This window comes from Phyllobates terribilis, unplaced genomic scaffold, assembly GCF_046119375.1.
Source record: "Phyllobates terribilis strain yellow unplaced genomic scaffold, ASM4611937v1 Scaffold_34__1_contigs__length_13252353, whole genome shotgun sequence".
In the NCBI taxonomy this organism is placed as follows: Eukaryota; Metazoa; Chordata; class Amphibia; order Anura; family Dendrobatidae; genus Phyllobates; species Phyllobates terribilis.
The window spans coordinates 2,078,681-2,098,658 of record NW_027362794.1 but is presented as its reverse complement, the minus strand read 5'-3'; the positions used below and the strand labels follow the sequence as shown (position 1 = coordinate 2,098,658).

The following is a 19,978-nucleotide window of genomic DNA, read 5'->3' as shown; positions in this document are numbered from 1 at the left end:
ACCTTTGGGTTGTCGTGGCTTGAGGGCAGTACGATGTACGGGTCCTTCTCCCACTGGTCGTCCAACTTGTGGAGCCGCCTTTTCCTCTTCAAGACCTGCTCTCCGGGTACCAGGGGAACAGCGGGAGCACACTGGTTGTAAGTTTTCTCTTGTCTTTCCCTAGCTTGACAGAGACTTCGCTCCACGCTCTCCTGTACTTTCCGGTACTGCTGCTGCCTCTCTGTGTCCCAGTCTGCTTCTGGTAAAGTGTCCTCGGGTGTCAGGACTCCCATCTCCAGGTCAACAGGTAGCTTCCCAGGTCTTGCCCTCATCAGGTAAGCCGGGGTACAGTTGGTGGAACCTACCGGGATGTGGTTGTATAGGTCCACTAGGTCGGGCAGCCTCTCAGGCCACAGACTGCGTTCTTCCAGGGGCAATGTTTTCAGAAGATCTATCACCACCTGGTTCATTTTCTCACAAAGTCCATTAGTTTGCGGATGATAGGGTGTCGTCCTTATCTTCCGGCAGCCATACAGAGTGCAGAATTCTTGGAAGACCTCCGCTTCAAAGGCAGGTCCCTGGTCTGTCAACACTTGGTCTGGGTACCCGTGTGGACGGCAGAAATGCTGCTGGAAGGCTCTAGCTGCTGTTCGAGCTGTTAAGTCCTTGACGGGGACGACAACCAAGAACCGGGAGTAGTGATCCACGATGGTTAGTGCGTAGACGTAGCCACTTCTGCTTGGGGTCAGTTTTACATGATCCAAGGCTACCAGTTCCAACGGCTGCCGGGTGACGATGGACTGCAGGGGAGTCTTCTGGCTGGCACGGTCCTTCCTCCTCAGGTTGCACGGGCCACAGTCTCTGCACCACCTCTCGATGGTTCCCCTCATGCCTACCCAATGGAACCGCCCGCGCAGCAGGAACTCCAGCTTCTTCCATCCGAAGTGTCCAGCCCCGTCGTGGTATGCCTCCATCACCACGGCTGCGTCTCTCCGTGGCACCACTACTTGCCAGATTAGTTCATGCGTCCGGGAGTTAACCATTCGGCGGCACAACTTCCCCTTATAAAGGAACAGTCGACTCTTCTCAGCCCACAGTTGCTTGGCTTCCTCCGGAGCGTCTGGGTCAAGGTGAGCCTCTGGCCGAGTCAGCATCTCCTTCACCAGTCGGACGGCAGGGTCACTGTCTTGCGTTTCCGCCCAGTTGTAGTGAGGCAAGGGATTAAACGTAGCAGCTTGCTTACTCCTTACCCGGTGGGAATACTGCATAGTCCCATGACGGTGGAACGCGGGGAGTTCGACTTCTTCCAGTCCCTCTGGATCTTCTCCTACGTCCGGTAGGTTTGGCATCCTGGACAGGGCGTCCGCGTTGGTATTGGAGCGTCCTGCCCGGTATTTGATTGTGAACTCGTAGTTGGACAGACGGGCCATCCATCTCTGCTCTAGGGCACCGAGTCTTGCTGTGTCCAGGTGTGTCAACGGGTTGTTATCCGTGTACACGACGAACCGGGAAGAAGCGAGGTAGTGCTTAAAGCGTTCGGTGACTGCCCACACCACTGCCAGGAACTCTAGCTTAAATGAGCTGTAATTCTCAGGGTTTCTTTCGGTGGGTCGCAGTTTTCGGCTGGCGTAAGCGATTACTCGCTCTTTCCCCTGCTGGATCTGGGACAGCACGGCTCCTAGCCCGATGTTACTTGCGTCGGTGTAGAGGATAAAGGGCTGGCTGTAATCCGGGTACGCCAGGATTTCATCCCCCGTGAGGGCCATCTTCAGCTGGCGGAAGGACTCTTCTTCCAACTTCTCCCATCTGAAGGGCGGCTTCTGGTTCTTGGCCTTCCGGGACTGGCCTATCAGGAGGTCCTGCATAGGAGCTGCCTTTTTGGTGAAACCGGGGATGAACCTGCGGTAGTAGCCTACCAACCCGAGGAACTGCCGCACTTCCTTTACACTGGAGGGACTTGGCCATTCCTTAATTGCGGTGATCTTATCAGGGTCGGGAGCCACTCCGTCAGCGCTCACCACGTGTCCCAGGTACTGCACCTTTGGTTTCAGGAGGTGACACTTGGAGGGTTTCACCTTTAGGCCGTAGCTTGCCAGAGCTTCGAACACTTCCGCCAGGTGTTTCAGGTGGTCCTCATAAGTCTTAGAATATACGATGACATCGTCCAGGTACAACAGGACCGTCTCGAAGTTTCTGTGGCCCAGACAGCACTCCATTAATCGTTGGAAGGTTCCTGGTGCGTTGCAGAGTCCGAACGGCATACAGGTAAACTCGCTAAGTCCCATCGGGGTGGTGAATGCGGTCTTCTCCCGGTCCGCCTCTGCTACAGGAACCTGCCAGTACCCACTAGTGAGATCCAAGGTAGAGAAGAAGTTAGCAGATCTTAAAGCAGCCAAAGACTCCTCTATCCTTGGTAAGGGGTACGCATCCTTGTGTGTGATACGGTTGATTTTCCGGTAATCTACACACATCCTCATGGTGTTGTCTTACTTTTTGACTAAGACTAGTGGAGCTGCCCAGGGGCTACAGCTATCCCTGATCACCCCAGCCTCCTTCATGTCTCTAAGCATCCCCTTGGCGTGTTGGTAGTGTGCAGGGGGTACGGGTCGATACCTCTCTTTTATGGGAGGATGGTCTCCCGTGGGGATGTGGTGTTCTACCCCCTTGACTCGCCCGAAGTCTAACGGGTGTTTACTAAACACTCTCTCGTACTCTTGAACCACCCGATAGACTCCCTGTTTCTGGTGTGAGGGAGTGGAGTCAGTACCCAAATGTAGTTGCTGACACCAGTCCTCCATTGTTTTCTTAGAGCCGTTACCTTCCTCCGGGTGAGATGGAGGCAAGGGTTCCACAGATTGTATAGCATTTTGGTTAATGGTATATAATTTGGCTAGCGTGGCATACCGGGGCAGGTACACTTCCCTCTTCCCGATATTTATTATGCGAACGGGCACCCTCCCATGGCGTACATTGACCACCCCCCGTGCTGTCAAAATGGTGGGCCTACTGTCTGAGTAAACTGGTTCTACCATTGCCTGGTAATCTCTACCTCTCAGACCAATAGCTGCCCGGCACCAAATCATCATTTCACTTTTCGGGGGCATGGCAATAGGGAAAGGGTCACACATTCGCACGCTACCAATCTCACCACCGGAGAGTTCTAGCTGTTGCCGTCGCATCAGTGCCCGGATCTCTTTCTGGAGCACTCGCTGCTGGCCGGAGCTGGCGTTCTTGGCAACCTGCTGTAAAAGGAAAATCACCTCTGCAAGACAATTTTCAATTACATTAGTTCCTAGAGTTATCTTTGGGTGACTCTCGTGTTTGTCAATGTCTACAATGATCAGTCCCTGTGCTGCCAGTTCGACTCTACCGATTTTAATGGTCACCTCTTTAAATCCAATCTGTGGCACGGGCTGACCATTGCTGGCGATGATACTCAAGTCGTCGTCAGGGTAGCGGGTGATATCCGAGTCATTCCAGTACTGCTTGAAGAGCACGTACGGGATGGTGGTGACCTGTGACCCGGTGTCCAGTAGGGCACTCATAGGAATGCCATCCAGTACCACGGGTAAGACTGGACGTCCTCCCACATATTTGTCGCGCCAGTTCGATGGGCCTGGTGATCTTTTTCCTGGGGGTTGGCCCTCTACCCCAGGTTGTGCCAGTTTAAAGGACAGTACCTTGCCATATGTCCGGGTTGATTGCAGCGGCGGCAGATGGGTCGTCCGTCCTCGTTGTATCGGTCGCTGGGTCTCCCTCTGGCCGGTGGGGTCCTCCTTGGTCGACGCCACGGGATGTCCTCCGGTCCGGATGCCAGCTGGATCTTCCCTGGAGTGGAAACCTGTAAAGACTGCACAGTTCGGGTTAGCGCAGCAACGCTTTTAGCTAGCTCTTGGACCTGATGGTGTAGGTCTGGAGCCGGGTCATTGTTCAAAGCCTGCGCATCAGCTCCCACAGGCCCTGCCGACAAGGGTGCCGCCTCCTGGTGGTAAGTGGTAGTGGGGCGTCTGTGGGTCACAACGCCACCTGGTGCCGGTTCTCGGAGCACCCGGATGGCTCTGTCCTTGAACTGTGCAAATCCCAGATGAGGGTCCTGTAAGGCCATTGCCCGCAACTGGGTTCGGTGGGCATTGCAATATAAACCCTCTATAAATTGTTCAGTCAACAGCCTGTCCTCGTCTCCCACGCCGTCAGGGTCGGTCTGCTTAATGGCTCTCAGGGCCTCTTGTAGGTTCAGGGCATAGTCCCTTATACTCTCGTGTGCTCGCTGCTTGCACCCGTAGAATCTAAGCTTGATCTCGGCTGAGGTGCGGGTATCAAAGGTGTCCCTCAGCCGGGTTAGTATCCCTGCGACAGTCCTCCCCCCAGGTGGCCAGGACTTTACCTCCCTTCGGGCTGCCCCAGTTAATTGGGCCACCAGGATGCTCACTTTTTGCTCTTCTGTGAGGGGGTACACCTGGAAGAGGCTATCCAGCTTTTCTCTAAAGTCATGCAGGGTATGTGACTCCCCTGAGTACTGGGGTAGCCAGGCCGCTCCCGGGATATAGGGCATGGTGAAAGGCATGACTGCAGCAGCGGTGGCGCTGGCGGGGGTTGAGGCAGTGAAGCTCTCCTCCGTATCCGACATCCTCCTCCCCCCTAGTGGACCGTGGCCTACCTTGCGATGATCCTCTTCCGTAGGCCGCGGCTCCGCAGTAGATCGTCAAGGTTGAGGACCTTCCGTCGCGCTCCTGTGACGTCGGCGTCTGCTGGGCTCCTTCCAGGACCTTACGCGACGTCCGGACGTGAGGCGGGGCTTCAGTTCTCGCGCGCTTTCGGAGTCCACGCCCCTCTTCTTCCCGCGCGACGTCTTCAAGATGGCGTCCAATGGCGGGAAAACTCCACGGAAGGCGGGAAGAAGGCTGAAAATGGCGCCGGATGGCGGGAATCTTCACCGATGGCGGGAAGAAGGCTGAAGATGGCGCCGGATGGCGGGAATCTTCACCACAGGTAAGTTTGAACAGTCTTTTTCAGGCACGCAGTACCCGGTGGTTGCGGGCACGGAATCCTGCCGACTACGCCAAAAGTTGACGCACCTGTGTTGACGCACCTGGGCCTGTGTCGCACAGCGTTTCGCATGCAGGAGCTTACCCGGAGCCGGATCTGTTGAGGGTTGTAGTCTCGTGGCGGTGACCCGGTCCGTGCCCAGGGAGTCAGACTAAGTGGCGTTGTATTAGCGGTAGATGTTGGACGACTACGCCACCCGTTGAATGCAGCGAAGGAGCTGCCGCTGCAGGGCAGACCGCTGAGGCCGGTGGTAGGATTGTGCAGCGTGGTAGTATCACCCCCAACGGGAGGGGTATGGCCTCAGGGCAGCCGACGTGGATGATGGGGGTATCAGGAATCACTCAGAGACGATGCGGTGTAGTTCAGGGTCTTTACTGGTGATAAAGATAGACCCTCCCGGAGTACTGGCTAGCGATCGGGGCCTGGTCAGTCCTTGAGCAGATGGGATCTCCCCTGGCCAGGCGGAGTTGTAGGCCTCCCAAACTGACTGTACTCTTCTGGCTACCTTGCTAGAGGCGGGTATAAGTAGCCCACGTCCCTGAGTGTACCGTGTGGTGCTCACCCGTATGGCCGGTGACTCGGGGCCTTCTAGTGGCGTCCGCTCCACGACGGCGGTGCTGGTCCCACGCGTGTGACCGTGCCTTCGGGTTTCTTGGCCAGAGGACCTGAAATCCCCTGCCGGGCGGTTTCTGCTGCTGGGTAAAGATTAGTCCCCACAGCCTCGGACTCCGGGTCCGGTGATAGCTTCTCAGTCAGGGCGAGCTCTGCAGCTGCCAGCCCCTGACTCCTTATAGCACTGCTCCCACAGAGCTCCTGATGTTCTTCTCCTATATCTGCTGCTCTTCTCTGTCTCTACTTCTTCTCTACTCTCTAACCCTGCCTCAGCCCTAGGTTTATATAGGGGAAGTTCTTCCCCTCCCAGGACTGGGCAGGAGGTGTGGCATGCATAGGATCCCTGACCAAGAGACCTCCCACCTGCTCTCAGACGTAATATCTCTATCACTGTGGCAACCAGACCCCTGGGGTGTCACATTTCTACAATGTGACAGCCCTTGACATATTTGTAGACAGCTATTAAGTCTCCTCTCAGTCTTCTTTTTTGCAAGCTAAACATTCCCAAATCCTGCAACCGTTCCTCATAGGACATGGTTTGCAGACCAGTCACCATTCTGGTTGCTCTTCTCTGAACTTGCTCCAGTTTGTCTATGTCTTTTTTAAAATGTGGTGCCCAAAACTGTACACAGTATTCCAGATGAGGTCTGACCAAAGAGGAGTAAAGACCGATAATGACTTCACGTGATCTAGACTGTATGCTTCTGGAAACCCAGAAGAGCACACCATCCTGGAATTTGCCAGATTAATTAAGCAACTTGTTGGTGAGTTCTCGCCCCCCTGAGAAATCCTGCCAATAGTTTATTAGATGTGTAATCACAAGGTGGATAATTGTGTACTGTGCGTGAATTGCTGATAAAGGTCTGTGATTAGTATTGATACCAAATTTTTTTTCTTACAAGTGTTTTATTGATTTTATATCTTCACCCAATGGCAATGCAGTCTTGTTGGCTTGTAAAATTGCCTTATCCCAGTCTATAAATGTCTACTGACATAACATGTAAATGGTATTTTTTTAGGCATGTTCTGCTACATCACTGTCTAAATGAAAATGTATTCTTCCAATTGTCACTATTTGTCCTTGCAGCTCGTATCTTCCTATTGAAAGGGAACCTGTCCCCATGAAAATGCTCTGAAATCTATTGGCATTGTGTTATGGTCAAGGAGCATCTGAGCAGATTGCTGTATACTGGACATTTGATACAGTATAAAGTAAATCCATTGGGGTTTTCCCTCGAACAAAAGTTCATTTTAATCAAGAGTTTTTGGAATAATAATAATTTCCACAATTGAATGTATTTAAATAAAATGTTCCTGTGTGGAGATGATCTTATAAATGTGCCCCTGCTGTGTACTGTGTAATGGCTCCTGGGCAGGGGAGGAAGCACAAGATTATACAGACATTACAGCACGAGATCACAGATGATTCTTTCTCTGAGGTAAAACATTTCACTGCCTGTTTTTAAACAATGTTTTACTTCAGAGAATCATTTGCAATCTCGTGTTGTAATGTCCACATACTTTTTTTTCCCCCAGCCAGGTGCTGCGGTATGATCAGACCATGCTCCTGCAAGGTCAGACACAGCAAGGGACAATTTATAAGATTATCTCCGCGCAGGAACATTTTATTTTAATACATTGAATTGTTATTATTCCAAGATGATTAAAATGAACACTTGCTCTTGAGAAAAACCCTTTAAATTCTTGCTTGTTCTTGGATTAGAGGGACGGGGGCTGGTCTGATCCGTGATTGACGGCCTTCACGGTCTAATTATTCAAGACATACTGGCAATGAATGAGTTACTCCACCCACTGGACCACTGTATTTTCTTTTCTCTTTTTATCACACAATTTTGATAATGAACAGAGTATTTTTTTTTACAAAAATATTTTGGTTATGCTGCAACTCCCGAACTTTTACAGCAAAAATAGTCTCTCCAGTAAAAAATAAATAAGTAAAAAAAAGTAGTCTCCATTCTTGATATTTAAATGGAAACTGCTCTTCCATATCCATTTGGCGTCTGGAAAATAGAGCAGGTGCCCTCACTGTGACCACGCTGCTGCTGGACCTCATTTGTGACTTGTCCTTCTCATGCATTATACTTACATGTGTTATTGCTCATTCAGACGATGATTTTTCTCATACCCAAAAAAACTGAACAATTTTTCATCTGTGTTCTGGTCCGTGTCCGTTTTACCATCAGCTTCATCAGTTTTTTGTTTTCTCATATGCAAAAGCAAAATAAAAACTTGGTGTCTCGGGCTTCTATAAGCAAACAAGCACATGTGATATGTTTTCTTTTTTCTTTAATGGACCCATAGACTTGGCGAGTTTGACCTGTGAACTTGATCAAAATCGGACAAGACTTTGGGTAATTTTGCAGTGGTCTGCCCCAAAATACAAACATGTGAACTGCGCCGTAGACTATAAAATATGTACAAGTTCTATCAGTGTTTTTCGTGTTTAAATTGGCGTCTTAATGAGGCTTTGGTAGGAGAACATCATAGGCCAGGCATATTTTTATTTTTTACCCATGGCAAACATTGGACACTACGATACTGCACTTAACATTCTATGACTTATAAAGATGAGCAAAAAGATTTTCACTACCTTGTTCCAAGGTACTTTTTGTACTTTGCGGCTGCCATCCCAAGGAAGAGGAAACTTCCTGGGCCATCACTTGAATGCCAACATAATGGGCACTTCTTGCGATTACATAGACCCTGCCATATAATGGTAAAATGCTCTTCATGACATTGCTGGGGTCCACTAATCGCAAGATGCCGGCATTCGAGTGTCAACCGAGGAAGATCGTGCTGCGCTGGTTAAGATGCCATGGAGCGCCAAAGTCAATAATCTTTTTTTTTTTTTAATGGTTCAAAGAAGGAAAAAAAAACACAAACCACTATTAAGTATATGTTCTTCCATTATAGTGGTGGAGAAATACAGTTTCTTTCAGAAGCTCAAGATGATCCACAAAGGCGAAAACCAGATATCAGGAAAGCCAAGCTTCTACTTGGATGGGAACCTGTGGTATGTATACTGGAGTTTAATCATAGCATCACTGCCTCAGTAGAGGTAAAAAAATATATATCTGTATGTGTGTTATATATGGTGTTGAGCGATACCTTCCGATATCAGGAAATATCGTATCGGATTGGATCGGACCGATACCCAAAAAATATCGGATATCGCCGATTCCGATACCGGAAACCAATGCAAGTCAATGGGACACAAATATCGGAATGAAAATAAACCCTTTCTTTCCTTGTAGGTTAATTCTACATGAAGTAAAACAACTAAGAATAATGTAGAATGTATTACGCGAAAAGCCGGCAATTCATCAGCGGCATACACCGGTACCCGACAATTTACAACAGAAAGAATAGAGCTTCACACATAGATTAGATAGATAGAAACATGTCAGTCACATATATATGAAGTACAGTGACAGTGTTGCTTACTGTACTTGTCATTTAGTGTAAAGGATTTATTTAAAAATATAATAGTGTTTTCATGCACCGTCTCTTTAAAAAAGCCGGCCGGCAATTCAGCATCTGTACCCGACAATTTAGAATATAAGGAATAGAGAATCATACATAGATTAGATAGATAGAAACATGTCAGTCACATATATAAGAAGTACAGTGACAGTGTTGATTACTGTACTTGTCATTTAGTGTTAAAATAAAGGATTTATTTTAAAAAAAATTGGCGTGGGGTTCCCCTTAATTTTAGTCTCTAGCGGAGGTTAAGCAGACGGCTGGGGCAGATGTTTGAAGCCTGGGAAGGGGGTAATACCCACGGAGCTTCCCAGGCTACTAATATCAGCCCCCAGCTGAATACCTAGCCTTTACTAGCTATTAAAATGGGGGACCCCCTCAAAAAAATGACGTGGGGTCCCCCCTAATTTAATAGCTAGCAAAGGCTAGGCAGACAGCTGGGGGCTGATATTAATAGCCCAGGAAGGGTGCCATGAATATTGGCCCCCTCCCAGGCTAGAAACACCAGCCGTCAGCCGCCCCAGAAATGGCGCATCCATAGGATGCGCCAACTCTGGCACTTAGCCTCGCTCTTCCCACTGCCCTGTAGCGGTGGCAGTGGGGTAATAGGGTTGGGGTTGATGTCAGCTTATAATGCCAGCTGACATCAAGCCCAGGTTAGTAATGGAGAGGCGTCTATAAGACACCCCCATTACTAACCCCATAGTCAAAGTTAAAAAAAAAACACAAACACCCAGAATAAAGTCCTTTAATTGAAATAAACACACAATTCTTTATTGTTCTAAATTAAACCATACTTACCATCACGCCCATTCCAGCTGAAGCCAACGATCTCCTGCAATAAAAGAAAAATAATAAAGCAACCTCATCCTTACCTTTCCATGGTTCCCAGGACAGCTCCAGCTCAGCTACATCGAGATGACAAGCTGGACCGCAGCAGAACGCTGCCATCCAGCCTGTCATCCCGCAGACACTGAGAAGCGCAGGCATGCTTGCGCTCCTTAGTGTCTCTCTGTGACGGCATCCAGATGAGCCGAGTTCATGTCCAATGAACTCAGCTCACCTCATGCACGTCACTGACAGCGTGGGAAAATTCTCACGCTGAAGCGCTGAGTGCAGGAGAATTTTCCCACGCTGTCAGTGACGTGCATGAGGTGAGCCGAGTTCATTGGACATGACCTCGGCTCATCTTTATGCCGTCACAGAGAGACACTGAGGAGCGCAAGCATGCCTGCGCTTCTCAGTGTCCGCGGGATGACAGGCTGGATGGCAGCGTTCTGCTGCGGTCCAGCCTGTCATCTCGATGTAGCAGAGCTGAAGCTGTCGTGGGAACCATGGAAAGGTAAGGATGATGTTGCTTTATTATTTTACTTTTATTGCAGGAGATCGTTGGCTTCAGCTGGAATGGGCGTGATGGTAAGTATAGTTTAATTTAGAACAATAAAGAATTGTGTGTTTATTTCAATTAAAGGACTTTATTCTGGGTGTTGTGTTTTTTTTAAATACTTTACTAGAAATTCATGGTGGTCATGTCTAATATTGGCGTGACCCCATGAATTTCGGGCTTAGGGCCAGCTGATAATGCCAAGCTGGCCTTAACCCCTTTATTACCCAGTGAGCCACCGCACCAGGGCCCTGGATGAGTTGGGTACAGCGCCAGAAGATGGCACTTCTATGAACGCGCCATTTTCCGGGGCGGCTGCGGACTGCAATTTGCAGCGGGTGGGGGGGCCCAGAAAGCTTGGGCCTCCCTGCGCTGCAGATTCCAGCCCCCAGCTGCCTAGTTGTACCTGGCTGGACACAAAAATAGGGCGAAGCCCCACGTATTTTTTTTTTAAATTATTTCATGAATTTCTTGAAATAATTAAAAAAAAATTGACGTGGGGCTTCGCACTATATTTGTGTCCAGCCAGGTACAGCAGGCAGGAACGGGCTGCGCCCAACCACCAGCTGCCTATTTGTACCCGGCCGGACACAACAATATAGGGAAGCCCTTTCTTTCTTTATTATTTCATGAATTTCATGAAATAATTTAAAAAAAAAATACGTGGGGCTTCTCCCTATTTTTGTGTCCAGCCAGGTACAACTAGGCAGCTGGGGGCTGGAATCTGCAGCGCAGGGAGGCCCAAGCTTTCTGCTCCCCCCCCCCCCGGTGCAAATTGCAGTCCGCAGCCACCCCGGAAAATGGCGCATTCATAGAAGCTGGATGCTGTACCTGGCTGGCATAGAAAAATATGGCAAAGCCCACGTCAAAATTTTTGGGAAAAATCAATTAAAAAATAAATAATAATTTAGGGACTGCATCTTTATTAACTCCTCAAATGTCATTTAGTGTTAAAATAAAGGATTTATTTAAAAAAAATTGGCGTGGGGCTCCCCATGATTTTAGGCTCTAGCGGAGGTTAAGCAGACGGCTGGGGCAGATGTTTGAAGCCTGGGAAGTGGGTGATACCCACGGAGCTTCCCAGACTACTAATATCAGCCCCCAGCTGAATACCTAGCCTTTACTAGCTATTAAAATGGGGGACCCCCCCAAAAAAAATGACGTGGGGTCCCCCCTATTTAATAGCTAGCAAAGGCTAGGCAGACAGCTGGGGGCTGATATTAATAGCCCAGGAAGGGTGCCATGAATATTGGCCCCCTCCCAGGCTAGAAACACCAGCCGTCAGCCGCCCCAGAAATGGCGCATCCATAGGATGCGCCAACTCTGGCACTTAGCCTCGCTCTTCCACGCTGCCCTGGTGCGGTGGCAGTGGGGTAATAGGGTTGGGGTTCATGTCAGCGCCAGCTGCCATGAAGCCCAGGTTAGTAATGATGGGCGTCTATAAGACACCCCCATTACTAACCTACAAAGTGTTAAAAAGAAAAAACACACTACACCCAGAAAAAAATAATTTATTTGAAATAAAACACACAATTTTATTTAATTCTTAGTTTACTAAAAAAAAAAAAGTTACCTGTCCACGTTCCTGCGCTGATCTCCCATGCACAGCTGTCACATCTGGAGATGGTGACAGCTGTGCATGGCTGCTGTAAGCTCACACTGCGGGAGCCACTGACTGAGGTCACCGGAGTGCATTCAGGCAGCGCAGCTCCGGAGACCTCCTTTACCGCACTGCTGTACCGTGGGAATTTCTCACGATACAGCAGGGCCGTAAAGGAGCTAACCGGAGCAGCGCTGCCTGAACTCCGGCGAACCCGCTTATGCAATGACGGGGCTGCTTTACGGCCCCATCATTCTAGCGGCGGCAGCGGTTCAGAGCGGTCACATTCTATGTGGCTGCTCTAAACTGGAGATCTTCGTGGGACACTCGTGGACTACTACGGAGGGGTAAGGATAAGGTTGTGGTTTATTATTTTATATTTTATTACAGGAGATCGATGGCTTCGGGGAATTAGGTGTCTAGGTGAGTATAGGTGTAGTTTTTTATTTTTTACTTTATTTTAGGTGGCGATCGGCGGGGACAGGTAATGTATGAACTAATTTATTGTAGGTAACTACTGGCCACCAATGAAATGTATTTAAAATTTATTGGGGACACAGTAGGGAAATTTATATAGCAGGATCTGGCTGATGGTAACTACTGCTCCCATCGAGCTGATCCTGCTGGCACGAGTGGACAGGGGACAGACATAGGCCGATGGGAGTAGTAGTGTCACATTGGCCTATGTCTGCCTGCATGCACACACCCGCAGACATCGCACAGACACCGCACACACTCGCAGACATCTCACAGACACCGCAGACACTCACAGACATCGCACAGACACCGCACACACTCGCAGACATCTCACAGACACCGCACACTCGCAGACATCTCACAGACACCGCACACGCTCGCAGACATCGCACAGACACCGCACACACTCACAGACATCGCACAGACACCGCACACACTCGCAGACATCGCACAGACACCGCAGACATCGCACAGACACCGCGCACACCCGCACACATCGCACAGACACCGCACACACACCCCGCACACACTCGCAGACACACGCACAGACACCCACACACACCAATCATGACGGGCTGACCTGTGCGGCCGTGGGAAAGTTCATGTGAGTTCATGCAATGCAGTCAAGCATGAACTCACGTGAACCCTCTGAGGGCACCGCGGCTACTTCAAATGAACAGCTGATCAGCATCACCTGATACCTCAGCTGTTCATTTGAAATAACCGGCGGGAAAGCGCAGCACAGAACGGGAAAGCCGGCGGTGAAGTCTTTTCACTGCCGGCTTCCCCGCCCGGGTCCTTCGCTCCCCGCTCCTTGGTGCTGCGGGGTGGGAGGCTGCGGGGAAGCAGTATGGGGCTGTGTGATTGTTTAAAAGCCGGCGGCTTTTTACCGCCCGCCGGCTATTAAACAATCAGGAGAATTCTCCCACGCTGGGATGGCATTCTGATGACAGGCTGGATCTCAGCTGAGCGCTGCCATCCAGCTTGTCATACTTCAGAGACACTGCAGAGCGCAGGCCTTATGGGAACTTCCGATTCCGGTATTCGATATTGTAAAAGTATCGGAATTAAGTATCGGAATTCCGATACCGCGAATATCGGCCGATACTCGATATTTCAGTATCGGAATGCTCAACACTAGTTATATATTATATCATTTCATATATATACTATTAATCTATTTTTTTTTTTAGATTGTTCTTGTTGACTTTGGTGTAAGTTCAGAAAGCTACGGTAACATGGTTTTTCTTGCTATTCTCTCTTCTCAGGTTCCACTAGAGGAAGGCTTGAATAAAACAATTCACTACTTTAGTAAAGAACTTGAATACCAAGCAAATAACCAATATATACCCAAGCCAAAACCGGAGAGAATAAATAAAGGTAGAATGCGACATAACTGAACACTCCGTGAAGAAGAGGGGCTATCTTGATGGTTTACAGGATGTAATTTTTGTTCTCCCTTTCCCCTTGTTTCTTTTACAAGAAAATAGAGACTTCTGAGGGGCTATCATGAAGAATAAAACTGGAATTTCCCTATGAAGCTTGCTTTAAAGGAATGGATGTGCCTAATAACATTTGAGAACTGCAAACATTGCCTTGCACTTTTTAAAGATGTCTTTCTATGTACAGTAGAGTAGGAAATACATGGAAATCTCCACATTTTATATATCTTGCCGTGACTGTTTTTGACAACTGTCTGAGGACAGGTCAGCCCTATTGCTGGTGGTGGGGCCAGCTAAGAATCACCATTTAGTCCTTTCAGACTCTGCCGAATACAACGGGTTTAAATTACTAGTTTCTTTTTGAAGCTGAAGCAGACATGGAAATAAAAATGCCAATTTATTTATATATGTTTAAAGAATATGGTAGGTCCATTAATATGGTATGTACTCTATGCATTACATTGGGGCAGTCTTGTAAGGGTCCACTCTTTCATACTGCCAATTTAGATATACTCCTGAAGAGTGGGAAAACATGTGGGAAAGCTTTGTCTTTTTTGTTACTTAAACCTTATCTTTGTTCTCCTCAATGTTCACAAAGCTGTACATTTCAATTTGAAAGCAGCTCTGATAAATAAGAATATTTTGAGTCCCTATTGTGTTGTTAAGTGTATTCTTGGATAAAGAAAATAAAGTATTATCAGTTTATGGTGGTTGAATATGCTATTTTAATAAAATAAATAATATTTAACTGGTGCTTTTCTTGTCTATATAAATTTACATTGCTCTTTGAGTAAGTGAAAACTATTTTCTTAAAGGAACTGTCTGGTAACTTTATATTGATGACATATCCAATAGCTCCAATATCCAATAGGTAAGTCATCAATATAAAATAGGTAGGGGCTTGACACCCCACCAATTAACTGTTTACATCTTGTCCCCACGGGTGATAATTGTGTGGAGTGAAACATTGCATTTCATACACAGTGGGATGCTGCCAACCTACTTCTATTTATTTGAATAGGAGCGGATGTGAAGTATCCGGTCGCAGTCAATCACTATTTGGTTGGCGGAGCTCTGCTGTTCTGCTTCGAAACTATTCCCTTCCAGCCACCGACACACAAAACTGATCGATAGCTGTCAGGTCAATCTGATATTGATGACCTATCCTAAGGATAGATCACCAATAATAAAGTACTGGACAACCCCTTTAAGCCCTTTACAACTAATGATGGACATAGCACGTCATGAGCGGGTGTCACTTCTGGCACCATGACATGCTATGTCCGTCATGACTTTAAACAGTCACTGCATGTAAAAACGCAGTGACAGTTCAGTGCCGACAGCTGTCACTGATGGCTGGGTGGCACGGGAAGAGGTGCGGGGACCTATGCCATCAGCCCCCGGACTCAGGGTGCTGTGATCAGTCAGTCAATCTGACTGACTGATCACAGCATAAGCGCGCATCGGTTTTGGAAAAACAAGTTGGGGCTTTAATGATTTTTCTTTCTAAGAAAACGATTCCATCTTGCCACCCTTTCCCACAGGCCAGACATATGAAGAATACTGGAGATTGTTGTCATAATTCAGTAGACAACCAGTATTTTCCAAAATTTCTTGCAGCTCCTTTAATGTTGCAGTTCTCCTCTTGACAGCGTTCCAGACCAATTTCCTTCTAGTATTTTTATTAATATTTGAGGCAGTTCTAGGTAATGTAACTGTTGTGCCAAATTTAAGCCACATCTTGATTACTGTCTTCATCAATGTTCCAAGGTTCTAATATCTTGGAATTTATTTATTTTTATACCCACCTTCTGACTGGTAACTTTCAACAATGAGATCCCTTTGCTGTCTTGCAAGCGGTTTACAGACCATGGCCTTTTCTGTTAAATGCAAGTAAGAAAATGTCAGGAAAATCCTACTAGATTATATGCGGTTAATCAGAATGACTAAACATAGTCAGCCGTGTACGGACTACTATTTAACATGAGTTTAAATGTGATTTGCTAATTTTTAACACAATCACATCCCCAGTTGTAAGAGGGTGTTCACACTTATACAACCACATTAATTTAGTTTTATTTCGCCCTCAATATTATTTCAGTTTGTTTCTGAATGAATTTGTGCAGATTATGGGCAACATTAAAGTTGGAAAAAGTTCTGAAATTAATTATTTCTTCTTGGTATAATTTTTTTTTCATGACAAAGTCCTGGCATTTTAACAGGGGTATGTAGACTTATTTCTTCTGTAACTAATACTCTACAAGATGCCATATTTTTTGTGCAATTTTGGCTGATGGGACAACAGATTTGAAATGGTTAAAGTGGCGAAAATGTTATGTAGTTTTCTAAAACAGTAAGTTTGTGATGAAGGTTTATAACGGTGCCGGATAAATAAAGGGGAAAAACTATTGAGTCCACTAGATTAACCCCTTAAGGACCGAGCCACTTTGTAGGTTAATGACCTGGCCTCATTTTTTAAATGTGATAAGTGTCACGTTCTGAGGTATTGCAGTGGGAAAAAAATTCCAAGTGCGTTGAAATTGCAAAAAAAGTGCAATTCCACAATTGTTTTGGAGTTTATTACCATATTAATTTTACAGTAAAAGAGACCTGGCAATTTGGAATGAGTGAACCCGAAAGGTAAAGTTCGGGGTCCGTACCGAGCCCCAAACACTGACATTTTACTATACGTCCAGTTTCCTGTTCGGGTTCGCCAGTCTAATAAAGCTTGTTGAAAGTATTAGCATGGCTGTGATTGGCCAGCGCAGCACGTGACCCGGCCTGTATAATGGCCTCATTACGAGTGTCGCAATTATGCCCTCATTAGTGTAGGGATAGGATGCAGCTGGAGTGATGGACAGATTCTGACTGTGCACTCTGCAAACTAGCCACTGTGTGTACTGTGCCTTTAAGCCGCCATGTATACTCTCCCCTCCCCCACACCCCCGTCTGTGAGAGTACTGTGCCTTTTTAAGTCACTGTGTTTTCTAGTAGTCTTGGAAATAAATAATTGGATCAGCCATCTCATCATTCAAAGGCCAAATAAATAATTTTTTGAAGTCTGTGTGTGTGTGTTTTCTAGTTGTCTGGGAAATACATAATTGGCATTAGCCAGCTCGTTGCCATTTATAGGCCATAGAAATAATTTTTCAGGACCACTGTGTGCTTTCTCGTAGTGTTGCAAATAAATCTATTCTTCTGCCATCTCTTTACGAGTAGTGTTTAGAAAAACCAGTTCCAAAAAATGAGAGCATCAAATGGGGGACGTGGCCGTGGTGTCACAAAAAGCTTTTACATCCAGGTACTTAATAGATGACGTCTCTGGAGTCATCCTCTTCCTTTTCTTCTTAATTTTGTCGAGACGCCATGATGACTTTTCTCATCCACAGCTCGTCTCGGCAGCCTTCCATCTTCTCAGGTCTTCTGCAGCACATACACAATGCCCTTATTATATAGCTCCTGAATAAAAATATCTGTCCTATGCTGAGCCCCTGAATAAATAATTGCCCCTCACTATATTCTCTGCACAAAATATGGCCCACACACTGTGCCTCTTATGGTACATGCTCCCCACACTGCCCTCTCCTTTCCATACTGGGCCCCCTCTTCACACTGTCCTCTCCTTTCCATACTGGGCCCCCTCTTCACACTGTCCTCTCACTGTCCCCTGTATAGGACAGTCTCTATACTGTGCCCACTCATCACACTCCCTCTCCTTGGTATACTGTCCCCTCCTGGCTGTGCCCTTACAATGTCCCCCCATGCTACCCCTCCACATACACACTATTCAGTCTTTATTCAGTGCCCACTCACATTTTTCTCCCCCCATACTGTCTCCTCGCACTATTCCCTCACACATCTCCCCTTCTCATCTCATACATTTACCCTCTCTTTTTCCATACGGTCTCCCCACACATCTCCCCCACTCACCATACTGTGTTTGCACCGATCCCCCCCTCCCCCATACATGCCCCCCATTTCACCCCTTGATCCTCATATTGTGTCTTCAAATGTCTCCCGCCACTCATATTATGTCTGCAGCGGTCCCATCCTTGCTCCCCAAACTTGTGTCCTCAAATCATCCCCACCCCTGTTACACTAAATGTCCTACACACAGTAAATCTCCCCTAGCCTCGTTACACTAAATTTCCCCCTTCACACAGTAAATCTTACCCAGCTCCATTACACTAAATCATTCCCAAACAGTATATACCCCCTGACATGCAGTAAATATCCCCAACACAGATAGTATACCCCCCGACATGCAGTAAATATCCCCAACACACATAGTATACCCCCCTCCCACACAGTAAATATCCCCCAGCCCCTCATTACATTTAATCTTCGGTGTCTTCAGCTCAACTGCTGTGGAGCATTTTCCACCAATGTTCTTCACATTTCTCAGCACCGGTGAATGACGCTAGCAGCATGATCACATGGTCTGATCGCGCTGCTGGCATCGCTCTGACCCAGCGGTGAGAACTTCAATTGTTCACTGGGAGCCAGCGGGTTGCATGTTCTGTGCGGCCACCGGGGAAGATTAGACCACCGCATTAGGCTGCCCGACTGCGCCCCCTTGCCAGCTGCGCTTGAGGCACATGCCCTGGCTACCTTGCCCTAGATATGCCTCTGGTTTGGGGGACAACTACCATAACGCACAGGAGCTGTGGACTGAGATCAAACAGCAGCTAGATAATATAATATTGTCACTCAAATTGAATAATTTTTTTTTTGTTCATTGAAATCATATTTGTCAAATTGTGTTTGCAGATAACAGGAGGTGCTGGTTTTGTTGGGTCTCATCTCACAGACAAGCTTATGATGGATGGCCATGAGGTTACAGTAGTAGACAACTTTTTTACTGGTAGGAAAAGAAATGTGGAGCACTGGATTGGCCATGAGAACTTTGAGCTCATTAATCACGATGTTGTGGAACCACTTTACATTGAAGGTAAACACTTCATTCTTTTCTGGGGGATTCCAGCTTCTTCAGTCTCTTTATTGATCATGTAGACTTTTTTTATTTTTTCCATCCATCTGAAGGACCAGCCTAAAAAATTAAGTGCTACAGTCAAAAGTATTTTGTAATAGGTTTACTGAAGGTAGACCCTATACGGCCAAAAGTAGATGACCAATATTCCTAATTTTTCTAGTTAGTATTTCGACTACAGCTATTGCAAACAGATGCGAAAAGTCAAGCACACAGCCATGCCATTTTCAAATATAAGTAGTAATAGAAAGTTCTTACGTTTTAAAGAATTGTGAATATGAAGCTTGAAATTGGTCTCCATGGTCAAACAGCTTCTTTAAGCCTAAGATCACAATGCCAGGCATCGGCAGTAGGGGTGTAAAACACATCCACCACTGAGCTGTGGAGCAGTGGAAATATTCTCTGCAGTTATAGGGAATCTGTCACCAGCTTATGCCACGCCAACATGATGTAGAGGCAGGGACCTTGTTTCCATCAATGTTTAACTTGCTGTGGTGTTTGCTGTAGTTTTGATAAAATTGGGGTTTTAGCTGCTGCAGATCTACCAATATTTATTTTATTTTTTTTAAATGCTGAGCTCTGTATAACACGGTCCATGCCACTGACAGCTTTCTGTACTGCTGCCAATCAGTGCTGTGAGCGGAGTTATACAGAGCTAATCAATATGGAGGTCTACCTGGAAGAAGGCTTGCTAGTTCTTAACTGACTTGCTGTTTAAAACAGGGTGTGTGTGTGTGTGTGTGTGTGTGTGTGGTGTATGTGGTGTGTGTGTGTGTGGTGTGTGTGTACAGTACAGACCAAAAGTTTGGACACACCTTCTCATTTAAAGATTTTTCTGTATTTTCATGACTATGAAAATTGTACATTCACACTGAAAGCATCAAAACTATGAATTAACACATGTGGAATTATATACTTAACAAAAAAGTGTGAAACAACTGAAA

General features: G+C 47.0%; 1 pseudogene; it reads left to right on the top strand.

Annotated features, from left to right (window-relative positions):
* The window catches only part of LOC141180627 (UDP-glucuronic acid decarboxylase 1-like), a 113,558-nt pseudogene extending 99,582 nt beyond the window's left edge, over positions 1-13,976 (top strand).
* The last annotated feature ends 6,002 nt before the right edge of the window (positions 13,977-19,978 follow it).